Source organism: Choristoneura fumiferana, chromosome 2 (genome assembly GCF_025370935.1).
Source record: "Choristoneura fumiferana chromosome 2, NRCan_CFum_1, whole genome shotgun sequence".
In the NCBI taxonomy this organism is placed as follows: Eukaryota; Metazoa; Arthropoda; class Insecta; order Lepidoptera; family Tortricidae; genus Choristoneura; species Choristoneura fumiferana.
Window position 1 is genome coordinate 1,865,802 of NC_133473.1, and position 16,280 is coordinate 1,882,081.

Here is a 16,280-nt window from a genome sequence, read left to right on the forward strand (position 1 = left end):
AAAAAACTCTATAAATGTTCCACCAATTAAATTATATTGTACGCTAAACTTTGGCTGCATATAATAATATATAATAAGCATATATAATAATGTTTTTTTTTTAAATAAATGATGATTTATCATATGATTTCTTTATAAATGACAATTTTTTTTAAAGTAAAAGAGTATTTATGACATGACCATTTGTGATATGAGCAGTTTTGATATGAAGTGGTTGTGAAATAATTAGTTTGCGAAACGTTGTTTGTGAAATGATTATTTGTTAAACGATGACGGAAATGACGGAAATAATAAATGAATAGTTAACCAAGTAATAATGATTTGTTCTAAATGATGGTTTGTCAAACAAAGAGTTTGTGAAATGATCATTTTGTGAAATGTGGTTTTATAAAACGATTAATTTGTGAAACAAAAGTTTGCGAAACGTTGTTTTGTTAAATGAATGTTTGTTGAAACGTTTATTGACAAATGATTGGATACTATTACTCGTATCTGATACGACTGTTTCTAGGGCTAGCTGGTAGGACTTCACAGATATTTTTGCATGCTCCACTGTGGCAGATATTAATACCGTTCACTGTACCCTATTCGCCTATTCCAAGGTGTTATAAGTTAATTAAGTAAACACCTCTTTTTTGTACAGAGGGGCTTCTACGAAAATCGACATCCCCCTCGATCTAGTGTTAAATAATATTTGCGTCAGCGAGACGGCAAGATCGAAGTTCGAATGTTGTACTTCGTAGTTTAATAAATAGGGTCAGAACTTTTATTCTTCCGTGGTCAGAACCCGCGTAGAAAACGACTCGCTCTTGGCTGCTGTGTGCGGTGGGAGGAAAATTACCTGTCGCGGGCATACGTCAACTCATGACGTTGGAATCTGCACGTTCATACGCGGCCGTCCCGCTCAAGCACACGCACCCGCGCGCGCTAGAGCGGGACGAAGTTAACTAGAAGCTTGGGAATGACACTCGAAATTAGTGAATGAATATACCGTTTTTTTGCTTCTGGAGTTTCAACGAAAACTGCGAGTTTTTTTTTTAAATAAGTTCATAATATCTTGTGTAATGTATCTTAATATTATGTAAGGTTGGGTTAATTTCACTAAAAACCCCATTTTAGGGGCTGTTTTACCATCCATTGATTAGTGTTAACTGACGGTGATGCCGTCTCTATTTGTTTTGTTCGAATAGACGGAGACGGCATCACATTTAACCGTCAGTTAACACTAATCAATGGATGGTGAAACAGCCCCTTAATGTTTTTAAGTTTTTAAGGATTTATACAAGCTTTTATTTAACTTGCCCTGTTTGTTGTTGTTCAGAAAACTACTGAACTAATTTTAATGAAATATAGCCAAGAACCTTGCTTTCACGTACAAAAACACATTAAAATCGGTCCGTCCGTTTCAGAGTTGTCATGCTAATGACAGCCATGGATCACACTTACGAGGGTTTAAAAAAGAGAAACAAACACAATGACAAACGTTGAGATACATATACAAAGAAAAACTTAGCCTTCTAAAGAATCTCTAGCAATCAACCTAGTCTATAATTTTTCAGTTCAATACCCAGCGCCCATTTATTAAAGTGAAATAGTTAATAGAGATAAAAAATTCTTTAGTAACACGGTTGGAGTTAGGGTTGCCATACGTCCGGAATTTTCCGGACATATAGGTATTTTTTCGGAGTACGGGGGAAATCTTAAAGCGTCCAGAATTTCTACAATAATTATTATCACTTAATTATTAAGTGAAGAGTGAAATAAAAAATTCAATAAATTAAATTATCCGCACTCGCGCCAGTGAATATTCGAACGAAAATTTGCTTCGTTTATTGACATGCACGATGCATTACGACATTAATATTAAATTTACCAACAAGTCCGGAATTTTCATCAAAACGTCAGGAATTTTCTCCGGATTTTTGATTTTTGATCTGAGAACCCTAGTTGGAGTTAAACTTTAATCAGATAGTAGGAAAGTAGTTAATGAAGGTTATTAAGTAAGTATTAAGTACTCCTCCGCACGTACTCGTAATATCAGAGATAACTTAACTTTAGAAAGATAACTTTTATCCTTATAAGTATGTTAGTTTTATCCTACTACTGATATTTGTATGTTAAAGTTCGTAAATTCGTTTGCATTCGTATGCAAGTGAGTAATTAATGTGTTTGGATAGGTTGGTTGGGTGTGATTTGGTGCAGTTGGTAGCATACTCGGTGCATGCATTGCTTATTTTTACAAATTTTGACGATCTCAGCATAAATTCTTATATAACCTGACTTAATGTATTTATATAATGTAAAAGTCCTTGACCGTACCACGGGAATCTTCGTGTGTTGGTACAGTTACCAGTATTAATGATCTACCGCTAAAAAGCTCACTCTGTATCACTCACTATATAAAATGATCACTATTTTGTTTTTATTCACAAACCACCACTGCTTTCCCAAGATAGTCCCCACGAAGGTTCACTACGAAATTCGAAATCGAAGTTCGTTTCGTATCGTCCCTCTCACTCTCGAATGAAATAATATTACCGTCAGCGGGACAGCTAGATACGACTTTCGTATTTTGCACTTCGCAGTACAGGGCCAGATCCTCAACCGACCACGACCGCTCTGTCAAGAGTGTAACGACATAGAAAATATTTCACTTCTCATGCTCGTAAAGTTGGTGTTTATGCTGGATCTAGACGACATAAAATTACTTTTTAGGCTCTAGTGCATAAAGTAAAATCTTCGTCTAAGATCAAGGCAATCAGGGTGTAGACAGCCACAAACGAAGAAGTTTAGTTTAGTTTAGTTTAGTTTAGTTTATTTATTCATTCAATACATCATTACATTATAATTTACATAAATGTCAGTTATAAGAATTTGTATTGAAATCGTCAAAGGTAATATGATTAGTAGTAGTTATAAAAAATAAAATTCTAAGCATGTCATGTGAATGGAAACAATTAAAATTAGACTGGTTCTCCTCAAGGGATCGTCAGACTGAAAACACATTGAAATGTATATAAAGAATAAATGTCAAGGATATGTAAAGATTAATACATTAGGCAATAATTGAGTAACAATGAAGTGTCTACATATTTTTTTAAATATTTTTTAATTTATATAAAACTAAAAATCAATCAAATCAATCAAATTAGATCAATAAAAAAATATATAGCTAATTATGATGGTAATGCGTGAACAATAAAAGGTACACTCGTAGTAAGTGAAAAAATCATATCGAAAATGCAAACTGAAACATAGATGCACGGAAAAACCAGAAAAAGAGACCAGCGCTGGGAATCGAATCCAGGTCCTCAGCATTCCGTGCTGCGTGCTATACCACGAATTTCTTTCTCTCTTTTTCTGGTTTTTCTGTGCATCTATGTGTCAGTTTGTATTTCCGATATAGATTTTATGGGATGACCGTAAAAGTATACCAGCCATGGTATTATGGATGGACCGACTTGAAATAAATTGCAACACCTTAATAAATATGAAAACACGACGACAATGAATAAATGAATGAATCCTTCTTGCAACCAAAGTACAGCCAGTAATAAAAGCTATAACAAAAACCTACATTAATTATTGTTTTCATAGTATCACTAAGCGTCTGCACCACTACCATGAGTTTACAGTGACCGTACTCGAAAGCCGTGGTGGCCTAGTGGTTTGACCTATAGCCTCTCAAACAGAGGGTCGTGGGTTCAAACCCCGGCTCGCACCTCTGAGATTTTCCAAATTCATGTGCGGAATTACATTTGAAATTTACCACAAGCTTTGCGGTGAAGGAAAAAATCGTGAGGAAACCTGCACAAACCTGCGAAGCAATTCAATGGTGCGTGTGAAGTTCCCAATCCGCACTGAGCCCGCGTGGGAACTATAGCCCAAGCCCTCTTGTTCTGAGAGGAGGCCTGTGCCCAGCAGTGGGACGTATATAGGCTGGGATGATGATGATGATGTACTCGATAGCGACGGCGAAAATTATTTGTAGAGGCGCTGTACAGTTCTCCGTACAAATAATTTTCGTCGTCGCTATCGAGTACGGTCACTGTAAGCTCATGGTAGTGGTACTGTTCCCACAACTCCGTGGGACGCGGCGCCGGCGCCGACAGTCTCATTTGCCGGCGCGGAGTGCTCGGCAAATGTTTGCAGTCGCTTAATTAAGCCGATATTGCGGAGCACTACGAAAAATAACGCCAAATCGCTGCCGGGACGAGTGCAGACAGATCGGGCTTAGACGCGGCACGATTGGGTTTTGTTTCTGTTTCTTTTTACCCGACTGCGAAGAAGGGTTATGTATTTGACCCGTATGTATGTATGTCTATTCCTATGTCCTCTCGAAACTACTCAACGGCTGAACCGATTTTGATAAATGATACGTCATCAAAACGTATCCCATGGGGTTAATCTTGATGACGCGAGTTACAAATAAAAATTCAAATAAAGTTTTCAAATAAAAATATTTATTCAAACCTATGGAGTAGGGTATCCAATGAAAGTTAATTATTAGCCCATTCTAAAATATGGGTTATAATAGTTTTAATCTAACATTTTTACAGATATATTAAAAAAGTGTGAAATAAATAAAAAATACAATAAATTAAAAAAATCAAAAAACCCGACTGCCTTAAAAAATACTTAAAAGAAGAAAATTCTAGTGGGCTTGAACTTTGTTAAGTAGCTAACTTAAAGTTCAACAGTCGGGACCCATTCAAATCGTGACCAGATGAAAAATTCTTAGTACCTAATGGGTCCCGACTGTTGAACTTTAACTTAGCTACAACAATACAATACAATACAAAGACTCTTTATTGGATACCATAAATAGTAAGCGATACAGAAAACAGATACACAGAGAAAAAAGTACAAGGTAAGCAATAGGTGGCCTTATCGTTTAAGAACCTACACCTACTTAACAAAGTTCTAGCCTAGTCTAGACTTGTTTTCTTCTTTTTAGTATTTTTTTAAATCGGGTTCGGGTTTTTTTGATATTTTAAATTAATTTAGGGTTTTATGCAAAAGTCCTATTTTGAACCAGAAAATACGCGACTCACAAGTCATTTTTAGGATTTCGTACCTGAAGGGTGACAAAATGGAATCGACTGCCACAGGGCTGTATCTCAAAAACCGTAGGTAGACAGTTGCAATTTCAAAGAAAGAAAGAAACCATTTATTACCACAAAACTAGCCCGTGATAGACAATATCGCACTTGTCCGGGTTTTTTTTTTACTAGCCTACAAAAGTGTCCCACTGCTGGGCAATGGCCTCTCCTCTTGATCCCCACACCTCCCGGTTCAGCGCAATGTCAGCCCACTCCCTTGCATACGCGTCGAAATCGTCCCGCCATCTTCTTCTCAGTCTACCTCGCCGTCGATGGCCGTCCTCCGGTGCCCACCAAGTGACCGTGTGGGCCCACTGTGTGGCTTATTGTAATTAAAAGTAAAGTGATTTGTAACTTTTTATTTTTATTAATGAGGCTACACCCCCTCAAAACATGCACTGAAAGGAACTTTAGTAATGAATTTTTGTCAAAAATACGTACCCATTTGGAGCAAAAGTTTTAAAAGAGACTGCATTTATAACTGAATGCAATGTTGGCGGTAGTGCCGACTCAAAGCATCAAATAAAACGTCCACCTGAGACGGACATTTTGAAAATTGCACGTGGACCGGGAGCTGTGTGATAAAAAGTTAATTCAATTGTGGAAATTCTTAGGGAACTAGAATAAAAGGTAATGAGATATGATGATTGTTTTAAGTATCTTGAACCCTGCAAGGAACCTTTTTATGCCGTCTGTCCGTCTGTTCATCCGCGGCTTAGCTTAGAGGCTAACTACTACTAAAAATAGTCTCTACCCTATGCCGCTATAAAGCTTAAATTTTGCATGGGTATGTAAGTAATTATATTGTATTTACTCGTATTTAACTGTCAATGAAACTTTGCAGTTGACACCCAATACACAGTAAATATCAAAACATGAAAACAATCACGTGCAATAAAAAATAGAATAATCACAATAAACTTAAAAGGTTATCAAGAGATTTTATACATAAAAATACTATGAACATACATCAGCTAGTTGAACTAGTTTGGTATTGGTAAATATTATGACGAAATGATTTGTTATTTGTAATTTCATAGAATACCACTAAATCAAAGCAGAAAATTGTAGCTGTTTTAATTGATTCCCTAGCGGCTCCCGGTCTACAGTTCTTAGGTGGCGATCCGGCATTTCCGACAAGGCGAGCTCATGTAATATTAATAGCGCAGCTTGAACTAGCAATATATATTTAAAAACCTCTCGGCCTCGAGTGAAACCGCTAAAATGCATGTTGTATTCAACATGTAATTGTAAATTCTGAAATACGACGCGGTCTCGGCGTAGTGAATGGTAATGTGTTTGGACGGCTGTTGTGATGTCGTTTTGAAGGTTCCGTAGCCAAAATAGCAAAAACGGAACCATGTCTGTCTGTCTCTCTGTCTGTCTGTCCGTCCGCGGCTTTGCTCAGAAAGCTGTAATTTTGCACGAATATTATGTATAAACTACGCAGACAAAATGGTATAATAAAAAGTAAAAAAAAATTTAGAGTACCTACATCCCATAGACATAAAGTGGGGGTGTTTTTTTTTCTCATCCAACCTTGTAGTGTGGGGTATCGTTTGGATAGGTCTTTTAAAACCATTAGGGGGTTGCTAAAACGATTTTTCGATTTAGTGATTTGTTTGCAAAATATTCAACTTTAATGTGGAACTTTTCATTAAAATCGAGCGTGTGACAAGTGAGATTGACGCGACACATAAAATAGACTTCAGAAAAACTTACTATGAACTTTCTTGTGCTAAATAATATATGTGAATTGAACACATTTTAGCTACGGACTTTAAAAAAGTCCTATATCAAAACTTTAGATTTTTTACAACGCATAATTAATTATATTAATTCTTGACTGTTGACCCTTGAATTTAACGGAAAAACGAGGAAAATAAAAGATTTGTTGAATGTAGAAAATTCATTTCAATTGTGAATAAAATTCGTAGAATTTATGCTCATTTGATAGAGAGCGTCTTCCTTAACAAGACAGTAAGCTTGAGTAAAGAGTTACTCTATAGATCCGCTCATGTAACAATTCCGACGAAACACTGTTTGAGTATATTCATAATGAAAATGAAACATAAATTGTATAAAGACATTTCTACTTTGATTCTGAGTTTATTGACTTTACCTACTAAGTGGCAAATCCCGTTAATGGCACACGATATTTTGCAGGAAACAATACAATTTCGGGGCAATATCTCCCCGTTCGACGGGAGCAATCTTCGCCTGATCCCCAGCGTCCCCAGGGACCAGCTGAGCGAGGATTGATCCCAAACAGGGATAATACAAAATTCCAAAATCGACGTTCATATCTTACCGTCTCTCTCACTCTCGTATTAAACAATATAAAGCGTCAGCGGGATGGCAAGATATGAAGTTCGAATTTCGCACTTCGTAGTATAGGGCCAGTTTCGATTGCCGCCCAGATTGATCTTATTACGCTTTCGGCATTAAAAAGCAATTTTACGCGACTATCCAGAGATTCACGCTCAATATTGGTATAACCTTCAAATATAATTGGGAGCGCCAAAGTTCGCATACTCCTCGCAAGTCATACCGTAATTTTTGTCCGAATCATGGTTTGTCATATTTTTTTTACACTGAAATCTCACAGTTTTCTGAAAATTTTAAATGGTCATCCTATAGAAAACTATAGGTTAGGTTAGGTTTGTTTTATAATCATTCTGAACAATTATTGGATTCAGAGAAAAAAAGAGTTATGTCAAACGATCGTTCTGACACACATTCTATTCGGACTTGCAATAAGTATGCGAGCTGATATGGACCTGATTCATCTGTCATCCATCACCGTCATCAACAGATAAACAAAGGCCCTTAAAGGTATCTTACCCATCACACCGTATCATACCATGACCGTAATAGGAACGTATCAGGCAACGAAAGTAACGCAACACGGTCTACAACATGTCGACCGCTCAGCTGTTTCCACTAGAGCTGTGCTGTGCGAGGATAGCTTAATGAAGCGTTTCTATTGGTAAATGAAAAACGGGTCCATAAGTATCGGCTTGCATACTTATTAAAAGTCCGAATGTAATGTTTGTCAGAATGCTCGTTTGTCATAACTCTTTTTTCTCGGAAACTATTAATTGTTCAGAATTGTTATAAAACAAACCTTACCCAACCAAGTTTTCTATAGGATAACAATTTAAAAAATTCAGAAAAAAATAAGTTTTCAGTGGGATAAAAATTATGACAAACGATGATTCGGACAAACATTACGGTATGACTAGCGAAGAGTATGCGAACTTTGGTGCTCCCATGAAAAACACATTCCTCGCAACACATCTTCGCACGTTTTATTCATTCATTTCAGCTCATTTAGACTCCAAGTGCCTGCCAAGCACCAGCAGATGTTCCTGCGCTGACTTTTGGCCGGAGGGTGTGGTGTTCCGTCGTTTTAGGGTAGCAACGAAGACGACTTCAAAAATATCTAGTTAGTTTTTTTTTGTACGTATTTTTTGTGTTTCTTATATGTCTTTTTGTTTTGTATAATTTTAACTGTAAAGCGGCAATTACACTGAGTCGTTCGCCGCATGTAGCATGCGGCGACCGCAAAAGTGTAAAAAACAAGGTAGGTAGTCGGCCGCATTCGGCGAGCGACAGCTGCCACCGTCTTAATATGGCCGCATACTAGACGGACAGACTAATTTAAAGGCGACGTTCATTCGCCGAAGTAGTTTGAACAACTTCGGCGACCGCTTTAGGTGAACGACTCAGTGTAATCGAAGCTTAATGCTGTAATTTTTTGTTGACAAGTAAATAAATAAATAATAAATAAATCTCTGGTGGTAACGCAGCCCTGTACGCTATTTTCAAGTGAGTTGGTAAACCCGTCGATTGTTCCACAAACATCCCAAATAGCTGGCTAGACTGACACCAACTTCGGTCTACCAACTGCCCAAATTGGTATTTTTGGCATGCACGCCATTAGTGGCTTATCAAATATTTACAGATAGAGTGCTTTGGAGTGTGTCAAGTAACTTTGGTTCCAGCGATGAGCTACAATTGAGAGCATTATGCTTAGCTTGCCTAAGGCATCCAAAGGTTTTAACCTCATATGCGTAGGTCATCTCAGCCTGTATAGATACCTACGTTCCACTGCAGGACACAGGCCTCCTCTCAGAACGAGAGGATTGGGCTGCTGTTTCCACGTCGGCGCGATGCGAATTGGGAAACTCACACACACACCCCATTACATTTCTTCGCCGGTGTGTACAGGTTTATTCACGATATTTTTCGGTCACCGTAAAGCTTAAGTAAATTTCGAATTTAAATACTTCATTGCCTTACTGAGAAGGCCTTTGTCCAGCTATGGGGCGAAGAGAAGCTGGGATACTAAACCACCCACGCCACGGAATGTTAGAAATAAGACCTTTCTAATTTTATGATTTAAATTTGGGTTTTGTTCTGCGTACCTTGATTTTAGAGCAGCTCGATATTCCGGCACAGTTGCATGCGCTATGATCACGAGACGACTGGAGAATTGCGGGTATGCTGGTATAACCGTCTGTCAGAAAAATAAATCAAACGTAACTGATCTACCCTCTTCCTAACAAGTTGCCCACTACTACTGAAACTCAAACTCAAGTTATCATACAACTGTGCTGACATATAGAGCTTCTCTAAAATCAAGGTACGCGGAACAAAACCCAAATTTAAATCATAAAATTACTAATGACCGCGTTAGTCTAAAACAACTTTTGTAAGACCTTTGTAACCGTATTCTGGCATAGAAGTTGATTTGAACGAAGCACATTTTTGTGCCCTTAATAGTTAGCAACTTAGGTATCTCTACTTTTATAATAAGTTTATAGCAACACTCTTTTGTTAAGACTTATCTCACCAGTTCTATCAAAAAACCGGCCAAGAGCGTGTCGGACACGCCCGACATAGGGTTCCGTAGCCATTACGAAAAAAATAAGTAATATTTTTCTAAGGATTTCGTATTTGGTACGGAATATTCGAAGTTTAGGTATATTTCATACCTTAGGCTGCTATTTACTCTTAAACTACTAATAATTCTCAAGAAAACTTAACCGTTATAGTTTTCCTTGTAAGTTTAATATACTTACTACCATCCTAATTTTTTTCAAATTTTTTCCACCCACCGGTTTAGATTTTAGAGGGGGGGGACGCTCGATTTTAATGAAAACTTGCACTTTAAAGTTGAAAATTTTGCAAACAAATCACTAAATCGAAAAATCGTTTTAGCAACCCCCTAATAATTTTAAAAGACCATCCAACAATACCCCACACTACAAGGTTGGATGAGAAAAAAAAATCACCCCCACTTTACGTCTATGGGGGGTACTCTAAAAAATATATTTTTGAATTTTTTATTGTACCATTTTGTCGGCATAGTTTACATAGATATTTGTGGAAAATTACAGCTTTCTAGCATTGGTAGTCTCTGAGCAAAGCCGCGGACGGACAGACAGACAGACAGACATGGCGAAACTATAAGAATTCCGTTTTTGCCATTTTGGCTACGGAACCCTAAAAAGCCATTAATCATCTTATAGCCTACATAAAAAGGGAACTCCTTCACTTTAATTTACCTAAGACAATACCTGCCACGATTATTTAACGGCTCTCTTAATGAGCAACGGGATGGCAAGCCATTAATTTTAAATTGCTCTATCTCTCTCCATCAAAATAGAAGGACACGGTACAAAATAATTAATTATTACCGGCGAGTAACAATTCGGTTAATACTTTGTTACGAAGGTCTCTTGTTTCTTTATTAACGTTGGAATTTAAAGCATTCGTCGTAAAAATATTTATAAGGAATTCTTTGTATTCAAGCAACAGGATCCATGAGCTTATGAAAGACAAATTACTAAAAACTGAAGACGAACCTTTGCTTATCGAAAATACAAACTGAAACATAGATGCACAGAAAACCAGAAAAAGAGACCAGTGCTGGGAATCAAACCCAGGTCCTCAGCATTCCGTGCTGCGTGCTATACATCTACACCACCACTGGACACAAATTTCTCCTATGCACCACATATCTCAGCTTGTTTGTTTTTCTTAGTAGTGCACAGCGCTGGTCTCTTTTTCTGGTTTTTATGTGCATCTTTGTTTCAGATTGTATTTTAGGGGATGACCGTAAAAGTAACAAAATTTGTAGCTGAAATAAAAAATGCAAAAAGACTCCAAAAAGCAATCTTAATTATTGAACCTTTGCTTGTTTATCATGTGCCCTAATATAGCTGGCAAAGCCAAACTTTGTTTTAAAGGTCCTATTACAGGGCGCGCAATGTAATTCACCACTATTGTTGTATGTATAAGTGTAGGAAGGTTGGCATCCAGGTGTTCCAAGCGATGCGTCTCAAAATTTGCAACAGCCTTGCTTACAGAGCTGCGCCATTCCAATCTCTGCTTCGCGAGATCTTCCCAACTCTCGCACTAGAAACTATTTAGAGGGCAAAACGGCGAGTTTTATGCCCTGGTAGACTAGACCCTAATGGTTTGACTTATGGCCTCTCAATCTCTTGATCGTGAGATCAAGATCGTGGTTGTTATAGAATAAGCAATAGTACAAGTGTGGTAAGCCTCGGAGTCATACTGAGTTTTCAGAATAGTGATAATGTCGCAAAAACTATAAACTTTTTGTGAAAGATAATCATGCCATCTTTGTTTAATTGAACAAAATAAGCAGAGACGACATCAGATATACGAGTGTCACATAAAGATGTTACGTTTATATTAGAGAGTAGTGACTGGTAAAACAGCCCTTCTGCATGATTGCTTATGAACTGTTCTAATCATCCTCTCTGTTTTACCATTGGCTTCAGGTATCCCTGAAGCCAATGTATAATAAGCCGGTATGTATAAGATTTGATAATAAACTCTATATTATTCAATACCAAAATAATGTCGCACAATACTTCATACTATTGCGCTTTATTCATATTACAGTTTAGTATTTCGCGATAGCTTTAACGAGGAAAGTAATTAAGCGTAAGTATTACGTTTAATTGTGTTTTTATGTAGAATAATATTATTGAGTTTGTAGTTTCATGAAAGCTCTTATTAATACAAAAAATACACGTAAATATGACCAATTGACTAAGTGAATGCGAAGCGCGAGTAAAGAATCTCCGTTACACAGTTTGTTCAAAAAATAATTACATAGGTATGGGTTGCTCTTCTCTACACAGGTCTCATTGCTCAACCGATCCTCGTAAATGTTTATTCTGTGCGAATTTGCCGTGGTCAGATTTTGATGTTTAGGTATATTACATGGATTATATTGTCGATTAAGATTTGGAATTTTTGTAAAATTACTGAACCATGGGGTTGAAAATATAACAATATTTTCATATTTATTTATATTAATTTATTGCGATCATGTTCATTTGTACAATTATTGTAGGGATTAAAGAAAACCAGTAGTTTCAGTCATTTCCAAAAACTCACGAAATATTACGGGGTATTTTTACCCTATTAGAATACCTATTTCAGGAGGTTACAGAGAATCTTTGCTGTAATCAGCGTTGGCGATAATTTCGCATCATTAGTGGGTTAAGCCCGGTAGTCACTAGCGACGAACTTGCGCGAAACAGCTAATTGTATTAATTTAACTAGTGCTTACCAAACCTTATTTCGGCTGCCATACAAATCCTGGCCCATATAAATACGTTCAATTCTGAGCACACGCCTTCTCAGAACGAAAGAACTTGTGCTGTAATTCTTACTCGGACTAAGTGTGAGTTTAAAACTACATACACATGCGAAGTGAAGGTGTGAGTACAGTTTTTCGACAGATTTTGTAATGAATTTAAAATTAAAAGTTAAGCGCATGTTAAACTTATATTAAACTAGCTGCCCCGCAAACTTCGTTCTGCCTTAAAATCAATTTATATTGTGTTACTTATTAGCCATGTACTTTTTTTTATAGTGAGGAATCAATGCGAGCACGCAAGCGAGGGAGCAAGCATGCATGCAAGCCAGTATGCAAGTAACCATGCACGCAAGCGAGCATGCAAGCAAGCATGCAACCAGTATGCAAGCAAGTATGTATGCAAGTAACAATGCATGCAAGCGAGCACGCAAGGAAGCATGTATTCAAGCAAGCATGCAAGCAAGCATGCAAGCAAGCATGCAAGCAAGCATGCAAGCAAGCATGCAAGCAAACATGCAAGCAAGCATGCATGCAAGCATGCAAGCAAGCATGCAAGCAAGCAGCAAGCAAGCATGCAAGCAAGCATGCAAGCAAACATGCAAGCAAGCATGCATGCAAGCATGCAAGCAAGCATGCAAGCAAGCATGCACGCTAGCGAACATGGAGGCATGTTACCAAGCATGCATGCAAGCAAGCTTGGAAGCAGGCATGCAAGCTTGGAAGCAGGCATGCAAGCATGCAAGCAAGCATGCAAGAAAGCATGCACGCTAGCGAACATGGAAGCATGTAACCAGCATGCATGCAAGCAAGCATGCAAGCAAGCATGCACGCTAGCGAACATGGAAGCATGTAACCAATCATGCAAGCAGGCATGCAAGAATGCAAGCAAGCATGCAAGCAAGCATGCACGCTAGCGAACATGGAGGAATGTTACCAAGCATGCAAGCATGCAAGCAAGCATGCGCGCTAGCGAACATGGAGGCATGTTACCAAGCATGCATGCAAGCAAGCTTGGAAGCAGGCATGCAAGCTTGGAAGCGGGCATGCAAGCATGCAAGCAAGCATGCAAGAAAGCATACACGCTAGCGAACATGGAAGCATGTAACCAAGCATGCATGCAAGCAAGCATGCACGCTAGCGAACATGGAAGCATGTAACCAAGCATGCATGCAAGCAAGCATGCAAGAAAGCATACACGCTAGCGAACATGGAAGCATGTAACCAAGCATGCATGCAAGCAAGCATGCACGCTAGCGAACATGGAAGCATGTAACCAATCATGCACGCTAGCGAACATGGAGGCATGTTACCCAGCATGCATGCAAGCAAGCATGCAAGCAAGCTTGGAAGCAGGCATGCAAGCTTGGAAGCAGGCATGCAAGCATGCAAGCAAGCATGCAAGAAAGCATGCCACGCTAGCGAATACGGAAGCATGTAACCAAGCATGCATGCAAGCAAGCATTGCACGCTAGCGAACATGGAAGCATGTAACCAATCATGCAAGCAGGCATGCAAGAATGCAAGCAAGCATGCAAGCAAGCATGCACGCTAGCGAACATGGAGGCATGTTACCAAGCATGCAAGCAAGCATGCAAGCAAGCATGCACGCTAGCGAACATGGAGGCATGTTACCAAGCATGCATGCAAGCAAGCTTGGAAGCAGGCATGCAAGCATGCAAGCAAGCATGCAAGAAAGAATGCACGCTAGCGAACATGGAAGCATGTAACCAAGCATGCATGCAAGCAAGCATGCACGCTAAGCGAACATGGAAGCATGTAACCAAGCATGCATGCAAGCAAGCATGCAAGCAAGCATGCACGCTAGCGAACATGGAAGCATGTAACCATCATGCAAGCAGCATGCAAGAATGCAAGCAAGCATGCAAGCAAGCATGCACGCTAGCGAACATGGAGGCATGTTACCAAGCATGCATGCAAGCAAGCATGCAAGAAGCATGCACGCTAGCGAACATGGAAGCATGTAACCAAGCATGCAAGCAGGCATGCAAGAATGCAAGCAAGCATGCACGCTAGCGAACATGGAAGCGTGTAACCAAGCTTGCATGCTAGCAAGCATGCAAGCCAGCATGCAAGAAAGCAAGCCAGCGAGTATGCAAGCAAGCAAGCAAGCATGCAAGCTGGCATGCAAGCAAGCATGCAAGAAAGCAAGCAAGCGAGTATGCAAGCAAGCAAGCAAGCATGCAAGCGAGCATGGAAGCAAGCAAGTCTAAGAAATCTAGGCTATCTAAATATAATGATGTAGAAAACTTATCTGTTATAATTAAATTCTGGTGATGATGCCGCATATGATGAAATTATAAATTTTCACTACCTAATATATCAGAACAGATTTTTGGGTACTTTAAATATATATAATATATATATTAATTTCACCAATGGTATTAATTTCACTTTGCCATTTGCGCAACACAATCCAGCGGCTTCATTTTTGTACTTCAATGCCTACAATATGGGCAAACTGAGTTCATAGATCCAATAGCAACGCATGGGTAGGCAGGCACTGTAGTCAATTGTAACATTGTAATTGAAAGCAGCTCGATTGAAACTTACAACATTATTAGCTGCATTCAGCTCATTACGCTCTGCACTGGTTTGTGCTATCCGAATCCTTTCAATTTCATTTCGCTCTTGACGTTGCTGGGCTGTTCGATTACTCTGATAATTAGCTTGGTTTGTAGCATTTCGAGTTCTTCGACCCAAATTGCTTCGGTATAAATAGATTAAATCAAAACACAAAATAAATCAACAGTCAATGTAAATTGAGGAACGTAAACAAATTTGTTTTTAAATAATTTATTGAATCAGGCGTTACTTTGCGGAGGTCCATATCAATGAACTAAAATAATTTCCTTGCTCACCCGCGACCTTACGATAGCTAAGCTTATGCAAAATATGCGTGTTCATGCAGTTCATCCACCTCCACACTGTAAGAACACACACAAATCATACAAACCCATCCATCACCACCACCACACTACACTCGTAAGTCGCGGTGAGCAAGTAAATATTTTAGTTCATTTAAATTTGTTTTGTTATTATTTAGTAGGTAGTATTAAGGTATCAGTCATAAAACTCATTTACTCGGCAATCTTCGTTCCACTTTAAACGAAAAAAGTAGTGTACGAAAAAAAAATGGAAGAAAACGTCCCTATTTCAGACACTATAGGTCCAAACATCTTCCAGCCAAGCAAGCAAGCATGCAAATGCAAATAAAGGGGATTAATAAAAAAAACGCCTAAATAAAATTGAGTAGCAAACATTCGCATCACTCTGCATTTTACTAAAAACCCCAGGTGATGCATTAATTACCGCACTTCCATACTCGCATTTTCTTTTTCCCAGCAATTTTTCCAGTTTTTCTCTTCATAAAAACCTTCCCTAGACTTTAACGATGATATGAAAAAAAAAAATAGCTGATTTGGTCCAGCCGTTCTCGAGTTTTGCGCTTAGCAACATTTTACGATTCATTTTATTTATATAGATAGACTAGCTGTAGAGGTTCGTGGGTTCAA